Source organism: Bubalus kerabau, chromosome 18 (genome assembly GCF_029407905.1).
Source record: "Bubalus kerabau isolate K-KA32 ecotype Philippines breed swamp buffalo chromosome 18, PCC_UOA_SB_1v2, whole genome shotgun sequence".
Lineage (NCBI taxonomy): Eukaryota > Metazoa > Chordata > Mammalia > Artiodactyla > Bovidae > Bubalus > Bubalus kerabau.
Genome location: NC_073641.1, coordinates 10,260,901 through 10,271,946, shown reverse-complemented (window position 1 = coordinate 10,271,946; position 11,046 = coordinate 10,260,901).

Genomic DNA, 11,046 nt, shown 5'->3' with positions numbered 1-11,046 from the left:
CTTTGGCCAAGAGAATTATACAAAGTCTACAATCACAAAAAATTTTTAAATCTGCCTACAGTTATAAACTTTATTTTGTATTTAATCCTCAACAAGCTGCGGGTATTTTAATAAACACTGGCCATTAGGCATAAAATGAGAACAGATACTAAGCAAGTAGCATTTTCTGTTTCCCCGCAATCTTGCTGTCATCCGGTTTTCCCGGAAAAGAAAAGGGTGAGAGGAAAGGCAGAAAAATGTCAGCAAGTGTGTGTTTTTGTTTGGATATGAACCTTTCCATCCTAAATCTCTGTCTCCAGCATAGTCCTGTCTGGTGAACGCAGGCTGGCTTTGCTCGGCCTGGTGAATGAATGTAGACGCCTGTAGGGCCTCTATTGGCACTGCTGTCTCCAAGACTATAGTAGGGGATCCAGGTGGCCGCGGCCGGCCAGGGGAGCCTCAGAGATCACCCGAGCCACGTCCCCGGGACCCAGCCAACCCAGCAACTTTTAACCTTGAGCTTTATTTAAAGCACATGGTTTTTGCAAGCCAGGCGGGTCCCTTTTGCTGGGCCAGCAGGCCCCTGCGCCGTGTCCTCTGCTGGAGGGCCCAGTCGCAGGCGGATCCGTCTGGGCCACAGCTGCAGGGTCAGAAGCTCCTCTCCGACTCGGCTCCTTTCACAACTCTTTTTTGTCGGATGTGGTTTCCCTTTAATTAATCGCTCATGCCCGCGCGTTGGCCGCGCCGCTTCCCTACCCTTCCTTCAGCCCTGCATATGATCCGTATTTCGAAGTGGAGCGCAGGCTGAGCATCTAAGGGGGTGGCGTGGGTGTGGACTCCGACTGCGGGGCTGCCAGCCGCTACGGAGAGTCCCCAGTTGGTGATACCCCTCTGGAAGGTCGGCCTTCTGGAAGAAGGCAGTCCCCTCTCTGGCCTTTCAAGCAGGTTGGCCAAGCAGGCCTCGAGGCTTCGCAGTTCCAGGCCTCGCCCTGGGTGGTCCAGGTGTTGCGGGTGGTCTCGAAGAGCGTGTTTCCGCCAGGTTCTCTCCATTTTCCACCTTACTCCCTCCCCTCGCCTAGCCTCGGGAGCTGGCATCCAGCTGGCAGGAGCCACTTTTTGCCCACCCCATTCCTTCAAGGATCCTTCCGGGCCTGGCTTGGCCTTTCCGGGCACCGTGGTTTCCGGGCCTACGAAGGGCAAACCAGCCACGCTCCCAGAAAGCTCGGCCCCCGGAGACCGTTGGCCGAGGTCTGCTCAGTCTCCTCCGGAAAGCCCTGGCCCCAAACCCCAACATCAGGCTAGTCTCCTCGGGACTGTGGGCCATGTTGCCGAGCCCTGATGCCGCGGGTGCACGTTAAGCTCGTTTCCCCTGTTGCGTTTAATTCTCTTGTCACTTCCCAGCCACTAAGGGAGGCCTCCTACGCGCGTCTCGGCTTCAAGAGCGCAGCCGGATGTGGCTGGGACCACCCTGGGATCTGGGTGTATCTAATTGTGGCGCAGCCTGCCCCGCGCAGCCTGCCCCACGCCCGGGGAGCTGGGGTCGGATGTTCGTTCCCATTTTACGAGCAATAGTGGGTCTGAACCGACTTCGGGTTCAGGGTGCAAAGCTGCGTAGCAGAACCCCGGGAGCCCTGCCGCATCCAATGCCCCGGGCGGCTCGGGAGCCACGTCCCTGGGTCCCTGACCACCTTCCGCCAAGCCGCCACCGTGCGCGGGCCTCGGCTGCTCAGCCCCGCGGCAGGCCCCTGGTCTGCGGCGGGTTTCCGAGTCGCAGGCGCCAGGCGGGGAGACAACCCGCTTTCCCCCCGAGCTCCGGGTGGGATGAGCGCGAACGCGGGCCCCGCGCGTGACCCGGCCGGCTCCCGGGGCGGCAGGTCCCCCGCCCACCCGTGGCCCGGCTCGGCCGCGTTCCCAGCAGCCGGGAGCGCTTCCTCCCTCGGTCACGGATCCAGGCCGCTGGCCCAGCTGTCAAAACAGGGGGTGTCTCTTTCATTCTGGCTCACAAAGTCCCAAAGGGGAACAGGGGGCCTTAATGCTTGTGTTTGGACACAAGCAATTATCCCTAATTATTCTTTTTCTTTTGAGCCTGCCCGTCCCGCCGGCGAGCTCGCCGCGCAACAGGCCCCGTAATCCTCCCCGGTCGGCGGATCGCAGTGGGTTCTGTGCGGCCCGAGGCTCGGGCGCTTTCATGTCACTGCGGGTTTAGAGCTGATTCAAACTCATTGCGATGGGGGAATTAACCCCGAGGCCCGGGCTTTCAGGGGCCTCTGATAAGAGATTATACGTGTTGATGGCAAGCTTTTCTTGGCAAAATGTTTTCAAAGGGCTTGGAGTTGTTAAATCAAAGCGCCATTGAATTGCTCGGGACCGTCCCCTCCCCCTCCTCTTGCCCTTCCCCCTCTCCATCTCTTTTCCCTTCATCTCCACCCCCCTCCCCCATCGTCGCCCAGGACTGTCCTCCGTGAGCCGCCGAACCTTCCCGGAGTTGCAAACTCACTTTGCTTAGTAAGATTTTCCCTCCGCGCCTCACCAAGAGAGGATTGTTTTTGTAGGTGCTCGGGCTGCTGGGCACTGTGGTACCCCCTTCCCCGCCCTCTCTCCCTCCGCCGCCCCTCCCACACGCACTTGCTCTGGTAAAGAAAACACGGCCCAGATGAAAGACAAGGTCTTTTTTTTTTTTTTTAATACCCTAAACGTACATGTGTTTTGTAGAAAACGGAGGTGACAGGGTGGGATGGGATAACGAGGAGTCAAAGAAGAGTGGTTTTCTTGCCTCCTTCCCCACCCCCATCAAAGGTCAGCGCAGCCAGAGGGATAGCTGTAGGGTTAAACAGTGTTGTGTGTAGAGTTCAGATGTCCCGTGAATCTCACGGTCCTGCCCTGGGGGGTGATCTGAGGCCGCCCAAAGGAAGAAAGCAAATGTTGGGCAGACTATGTGGGTGCAGGTTCTTTACTGTGGAAGGTCTCTTTACTCAGGGGTCGGAGGCGATTGATACATTTTAGAAGCTTACTGGGTGCTCTGCTTGGCCTGCTAGGGCCTCGTTAGGGTGGAGTAAGGAATGTAACTTTTAAATGGGGGCTGGAAAGGCCCTACAGGGAATAGATAGATATCTCCCCCTTGAAAAACACAAGGCATTAAAAAATAAGTGCCAAATATGTAAAACTGTGTCTCCTGTCATCTTCTACCCTACCCCGCAATACATCACATATTCCACACTGTACTGGTCAATTTCCACAGCTAGCTTTCTCGGCCATCCACAGCTTCATCCCTCCTCTCCTTCCACCCACCCCTATCCCTGGAACTGGAACCCTGTCTTCCACCCATTCGGCTTGTCCCTGCCAGGAACCCCTGATGTTCCACCTATGCCTTGGTCAGTGGTTGAGGTCCTGCTGGGAATGGGTGGTAATTGGGAGAGTTGACTGCCTGACTCAGTATCCACACAGCACACTGGATTGGACCGCATGGCACACCAGCTGCTGCCTGTGCTCACTAGAATTCACACCGCATTGGGTCTCTAGGCTAATAGTAGCCCCATCCTCTTCCTGTTTACTTTTTCCTTCCCACTCTAGCTTTGCTAAGACCCAGTGTGCCTGTGCAGAAGGCTGGTGGAGAGCCTGACCAAGTTACAACAAAGCTTGGTGCCAAGTTGGCGCCCATTTGGTCTGCTGGCTTCCTGAGGGAAAACTGGTTCCTTGATTTGTTTTTCTGCTTCTTTCATGGTTAATGAGCTATGGGCCCTTTAGGAAGCAAAATTCAGTTCTGACTTTTTGTTTTACATTGCCGTGGAATCTTTGGCACTGTGTCTCCCAGTAGCTGGCTAATGTATAGCTAGCTTTGTCTGTTCTTAGCTTATACTGTCTGAGGTACATATGTTTTTCATAACCTTAATCTATTTCATTGGTAATGTTTTATTTAAATTTTTGATTCAGCATTGATAACTGAAATTCACTTAGTCTTCCTTTTATCAGGTTGTTTTCTGGTTTTAGTATCAGTTATACTAAATCAATTCCAATCCACCAATATTCACCGAGTGCTTCCTATGTTATAAGCATTCTCAATAGTGAAAAAAAAACAGATGAAAAAGGGCAAAAAGTCCCTGCCCTCATGGAGTTTACATTATAGTGGAAAGATAGACAATAAAAAAATTAAGAAATAAATCAATGATATAGCATTAGAAAATAAGTGCTGTTGTAAAAATAAAGCAAGTATTAAGGAGAGACAATAAAATGTGCTGGAGTGGATATGGAAGAACTGTAACTTTTATCCACTGTGGGTAGAGATAGAAAATGATGCAGCCACTTTGGAAAAGAGTCTGGCAGTTGCTCAAAAATTTAAACATGGAGTTTCCATATGGCCCAGCAGTTCTGCTCCTGGTTATATATCCAAGAAAAATGAAAACTTATGTCTACACAGAAATTTGTACATAAATGTTTATAGCAGCATTATTCATAACAGCCTCAACTTGGGAAAACCCAAGTGTCCATCAATAGATGAATGAATAAATAAAATATGATATATTTTATTTGGCCATAAAAAGAAATGAAGTACTGATATGTGCTACAATATAAATGAAACTTAAAAAGTTAATGCTAAGTGACAGAAGTCAGTCACAAAGGACTGCGTATTGTATGACTTCATTTATACAAAATGTCCAAAATAGGCGAATCCATAGACACACAAAGTAGATTAGTGGTTGCCAGGGGCTGGAGGGAGGAGAATTTGGGAGAAATGGGGAATGACTGTAATGGGTACAGGGCGTAGGGGGAGGTGATGAAAATGTTCTAAAATTGTGGTGATTCTGTGACTATAATAAATACCACTGAATTGTATACTTTAGGTGAGTAAATTTCATGGTATATGAATTATATCTCAAGAAAGTATGTAAAAAATAAAGATAATAGTGTGGAAGTTCTGATTACTTCAGTTTTCTTAGGTGGAAAACAAGGTTTTTAGTGAGTGGGAAGGTAGAGGGATGAGATGTGGGAAATTTTAGAAAAAAAAGGAAAAATATTATATAATCAAGTGTGGGAGCAGGAGATAAATGGACTAGGAAAGATACTATGTCTGCCAGAGAGCAGTAAGGCTCACTTGAGGTTTGCCATCCTGAATTTAATATAGGCCCTTCAGATTGGGTATGCGTTTTTCTTCTGCAGGTTCAGAGTAGGTGGAAAGTTGGATTTAACTAAGATCATGATTTTGCCAAGTGAGAAGGACTAAGGAGAAAGGGGCAATGGCACTGAGGAATTTCAGCTAGGTAAGGTGGGAAGGGAGGAGGACATCAGGGCATGAGAGGCTGTGAAAAGGGTAGCAGCATCAGTAGATAGAGGCTCTGGTAGCTCCAAAGGTTTTTGAATGCAGAGCACAATGAAGAAGTGGCTGGAAAGATAGAAGGAAGTGATTAGAGATGGTGGGTAGAGAGGGGATGCATGAAATTGAGACTGTGATGGGTTCCAGTTACAGGGGTGAGCAGGTAGGAGACAAGATCGTCAGAGGAAAGGCAATCAAGGAACCAAGTGTTCAGACTATCTGAAGGGTCGTCTAAGTGTACATTGTATTCACCAAGAATGAAGACAGAAGAAAGATTGATAGTGATGTAGGAGCCAAAATAGTTGAGAAATGAGAATGAGGACCCAGAAATCATAGGTAGAGTAACTTGGGACATTTCTACCTTTGTTTGAAACAGTTTGTGTAATATAAACTAATGATTCCATTTCTGAATAGCTGATACTTTATTCAGGATTTTTATTTCATCTGTAGCTTGGATAATTTATCTTTTTCTATGATTACTGATCATTTTGTTGAAATTTTCAAATTTAGTGACTTGTTAAAAAATTATCCTCTAATTTTTAAAATCTTTATATTTAGGTAGGACCCCTTTCTAGTCTCAATTTCTGTATTTGTGATTTTTTTTCTCTTTTTTGATCAATCTTGAAGAAGTTTGTCTATTAGTTTTTTTCAAAGAACCTATTATTGGCTTTGATGATTCTCTTTATTTGAACTTTGATTTATCTTTGATCTCTCTCTGCTCCTGTCTTATTATTTTCTTCTTTCTACTTTGGGTGTATTCAGTGGAGGTGCATTAATGGTAAATTATCTCAGACTTTGAGAAAGTCTTTATTTCATCCTGACTTTTGACCCAGTGGTTTAGCTGGTGTAGAATTCTAGTTGTCAGTACCTTGCAGATATTATTTCATTGCCTTCTGGCTTCTGTTGAGAAGATTGCTAAGCTAACTGCCATTCTTGTATGGACTGTCTACCTTTCTTTTCTGTATTAAGAGTTTCTCTCTTTTGTTATGATCTGTCTGGAGATGTTTTCATTTTGATTTACACTGTAATTTCTGAAACAATTAGTGACTTCTATTACTTCTTAAAATGTTCAGCTATTATCTTTTATTAAAAGTATCTTCTCTGATGTATAATTCACATAACATAAAATCCACCCATTTAAAGCATACACTTCAGTGGTTTTAATATATTCACAGAGTTGTGTTGCCATCACCATCCATTACATTTTTTCTTCCTTTCATCTTATTCTCTCTTTCTGGAATTCCTTTTAAATATATATCGGACTGTTGGGGTTTTAGGGGGCCCTTTCCCCACAGCAAAAGTCAGAATTAATTGAGAGGTAAGGAACTTAAACAGATGAAAATCAAAATAATTACTGCTAATAAATGCTGCATTGGAAGATGTAGCATAGATGTGTGACAGCCATAAATTTTTCAGAACTGAATCTTAAAATCATCTACCCCCTCTGCCACAGGCAGCACTGATCTACCACATGCTCCCCATATGGAGCTTGTCTTGTAAAATGTGTGGCCAGGAGTTGCCGATCAGAAAGCAAGTTCTGTGTAGGCAGACTGGCTCCCAAGAAGAGGGCAGGAGGTGGGGGCCTGCTCTACCCCAAACTCACCAGTACGAGAAGTCACGGCGGCAGAAGGAAGCCATATTGTCAGACTGATGGGTATTCCTTGACGTGCATGCCTGCAAAGGTACCAGATCATTTGGCGAAGCAAACACACTTCTGATACCAAATCCAACAAATATAAACAAACCAAAACTATAGATATTTGGAAAATGCAAAACTGGAGGAAACAGAATTGAACATTATACGCTGAATGCAAAGCATGATACACAAAATATCATATTTATCTCAAAATTCAAGGCTATTATAATTGAGAGAAATTTATGAAATATAGTGATACAAGTCACTAAGAGGGAATATGATCATTTTAATAGTGGTTCACATTAAAAAACATTACAGGGTAACAGAACAGAGAATGATTTCTTAAGCCAGTATCCAAAATTAGGCAGAGAGAAATTTGACGTGGTCACTTGAAAATCCAGAACATAGTTGGCCTTAACAACATTAATATTATTTTGGAAATTTTACATGCTACAAGATAAATAAAAATTAAATGAATAAATATTTCATGTATCAGTCAAAATATCTTTTGGTAGATGACTGTATAAAAGTAAAAGACAAAGGAATTAACTGGAAACTGCCTCGAAGTGAAGAATAAAACAAAGGAAATATCAATTCTCCCAAATTAATGTGTGTTGTTTCTTTTTTTTCCTGGGGAGGAGGCCAGGCCGCAGAGGTCTGTGGGGAGAGGTAACCTCAGTGGTCCCCATAATGTAGTCACAACCCCTGTTTCTCCCCTGCAAGGAAGGGAATCACTCTGCATGTGAGCTCAGTTGTGTCCAAGTCTTTGCAACCCCATGATCTGCAACCCACCAGGCTCCTCTGTCCATGGTAATATACAGGCAAGAATACTGGAGTGGGTTGTCATTTCCTCCTCCATTAATGTGAGTTTTAACCCAATCTCAGTTTAAAAATAAAGAAAAAAGTCCAACACAATTTTCCTTGAAACTGTATAAAAGTTTAATAAAATTTATAAAAATATAAATGACTAGTAATATCAAAAACTGTTTTGAGAAAGAGAGGCAATAGGGACTGTCAGCTCTGAAAATACATTTTAAAACAACAACAATAAAATAGGATTTAAATACTGAAGTAATGCCAAACATATCAATTAAATAAGATACAAGGTCCAGAACTAAACCTTGTTATATTTAAGAGTATGTGATAAAGAAGTTATAGCCAAAGAAATGGAGAATTTAGTAAAGCCTGCTGGCACAACTGATAATTGTATCAGAGGGATTTATGTGTGCGCTCCCGTCACTCCCCTCCCCCAAGTTTTAACCATAACTAAAGAATTAAACTAAAAAGAAAGAAAATCACAGAAAAAGTACAAGAAAATATGAAAGATACTTCTTCCTCTTTGGAGGGGTAAAAACACTGTCTGCTGCTGCTGCTGCTAAGTCGCTTCAGTCGTGTCCGACTCTGTGCGACCCCATAGACGGCAGCCCACCAGGCTCCCCCGTCCCTGGGATTCTCCAGGCAAGAACACTGGAGTGGGTTGCCATTTCCTTCTCCAATGCATGAAAGTGAAAAGTGAAAGGGAAGTTGCTCAGTCGTGTCCGACTCTATGCGACCCCATAGACAGCAGCCTACCAGGCTCCTCTGTCCATGGGATTTTCCAAGCAAGAGTACTGGAGTGGGGTGCCATTGCCTTCTCTGAAAACACTGTCTACTTTGAGGCAATAGAAGAAATCACAGAGGAAACAATCAGCAGACTTAACTATATGAAGAAAAGTTTATACTTCTGTAAAAATAGAAATTATTAAAATAAGACACAGGGAAATACATTTGTAAATAACACACACACACACCCCACTAAAAAAATAGTGTTAATATATACTTGTATAAAGAATTATCTTACAGTACTTAAATCATATAAAGAGGTCTCTTATAGTACAGTAAATAAATTATGGTATGTTCATACAGTGGAATCCAGTTCAGCCATTAGAAAGAATAAACTGGACCTTATAGTTTGTCATAATGGGTAAATCTCAGTAATATAATAATGAGTTGATAAAGAGCAAGTGCATGCATGCATGCTAAGTTGCTTCAGTCATGTCCGACTCTTTGTGACCCTATGGGCTGTAGCCCATCAGGCTCCTCTGTCCATGAGAGTCTCCAGGCAAGAATACTGAAGTGGGTTGTCATGCCCTACTCCAGGGGATCTTCTCAGCCCAGGGATTGAAGCCTCATTTCTTAGGTCCCTGCACTGGCAGGCAGGTTTTTTGGCCCAAAAAGAGCAAGTAGTAGAATGCTTAGCTTGGGATAATATCCCAAATTTTAAAAATTTAAAATTTACAAATCAATACTGTGTGTGTATGTGATGACCAAAGACTAAAAATATTAAAATGTGGAATGGAAAGATATATAGCAACTCTAAGTGGTTACGTCTGGAAGAGGGAGTGGAAAGTCAGATGCAAGAAGTTTATAAAAGAAGCCCTAAATGTAACTGTTAGTTTTCTGTAGGTCTGACATATTCTAAAATTAATGAAAGAGGATTTATGAATTGCTAAGAAAAAACCCTTAAAATTCCAAAATGAATTTGTGAAAATAATATAAACAAACAATTCACAGGAAAGGAAATACACACATAGAAATATAATGGCCTCCTTAGTAATCAAAGAATTTAAGACTAAATGAGATCCCAATCACACTTATTAAATTGTAAAAAAAAAAAAAAATTTAAGAGAAACACTTTCTCACATAGCCTGAAAGTTAATATAATGTTTTAAAATACTTATACAACATACAGAATCTTAAATTTTCAGAGTGGAAGGTATGGGCATCCAGATTAAGAACTTCAAGATGTGTTTGAGATTTTTCACTTGTCATTTCGTTGTCTTTGCAGTTAAGACCACACTCATCATCACCCCTGAATATCAGGAGCAAATTTCTCTTTTAAAGAACTTCAAACTTCCTAGAAACAAAGAAGGTTCATGAAAGTAGCTAAGGACAGAGGTCTGCCCTAAATGTTTCTCAAATAACCAACTCTTGATCCTTAAATGTCTCTCAAATAAAACTTCTAATTCTTAAATATCCACCAAATCCTCAAACTTTTCTCAAAACATTCAAGACAATTCATAATCCTGCAAATCAAACCCAGACTCTTGTGGAGCCCCCTCCAACCAACCCATGAGCTGGTGCGTGTGTGTGTGTGTGTGTGTGTGTGTGTGTGTGTGTGCAGCACTGACTTGCGGTTTTTGTTTTTAAGGGCTTGTCAGTCTCTTGTGAAAGAGCATGCCTCTTCTATACCAGGACATACTCTAACTCCCCAGTGACTGCCATCAACGCTCTGGGTTTTTCCATTTGTTTTTAAAGCAAATGGTGTGGGAGGGGGCATCAGTGGAATAGAGATATTGAAGCCGCAGGAGGCATTTTTATTTTTGTTTTTGTGTTTTCACAAGGGAGCCCTAAATATACTGAATTTCTGGCTCCTCTCAGCTCCTAAAACTGTTTCTTTGGGATTCCATTCTTCTGTAAGTTCCTTCATCCCTGCCCCCTGCACCCCTCCAAGGTGGCTAAAAAAGAGAAACCGCAGAGAAAAAGTTACACTTCCTTTAGAATCTAAATATTTGAGTTCATGAGTAAGTGGAGATATGTTTTGTGTGACAGTTCTCACCATTCATGCCTCCTGGTGATTTCAAACTAAAATAGAAGGGGAGTTGGCAGTTTGCAGGTTCAGAGATGTCTAACAGAAAAAGCCCAGAGCCTGTGCTGATTGAACAGGGACAGAGTCAGGATCCTAGGGTCAGTAACCATAGAGATGGCTGGAGTAAAGGCCAGCTGAGTTGAGAGCTCAGAGTGGGTGATTTACTTGGACAAAACCTTTTTAGCTCAGGTGAGGGTGAATGGCAGCAGTGGAACAGTAAGAGCCAACTCTCCCAGAGGCTGTACCACGTGCCAAATAGAATTCCAAGCACTTGGCATGGTTCCACTCATTTAGTTCAGATATTAATACCATTATCCCTCCCATTGGCTGTTGGGGACATCCTGCATGGTTCATGCTCTTGGGAGTGCATCAGAGATGGGTCAGGAGCCTTACTCTACAAGTTTCATTTTGAGTCAGGTGAGATACACTGACATTCTATTATATCATCTTCTAGACCAAAGTCTTCTTTCTTAATAGTTTTCTTTTTTCTCCCCT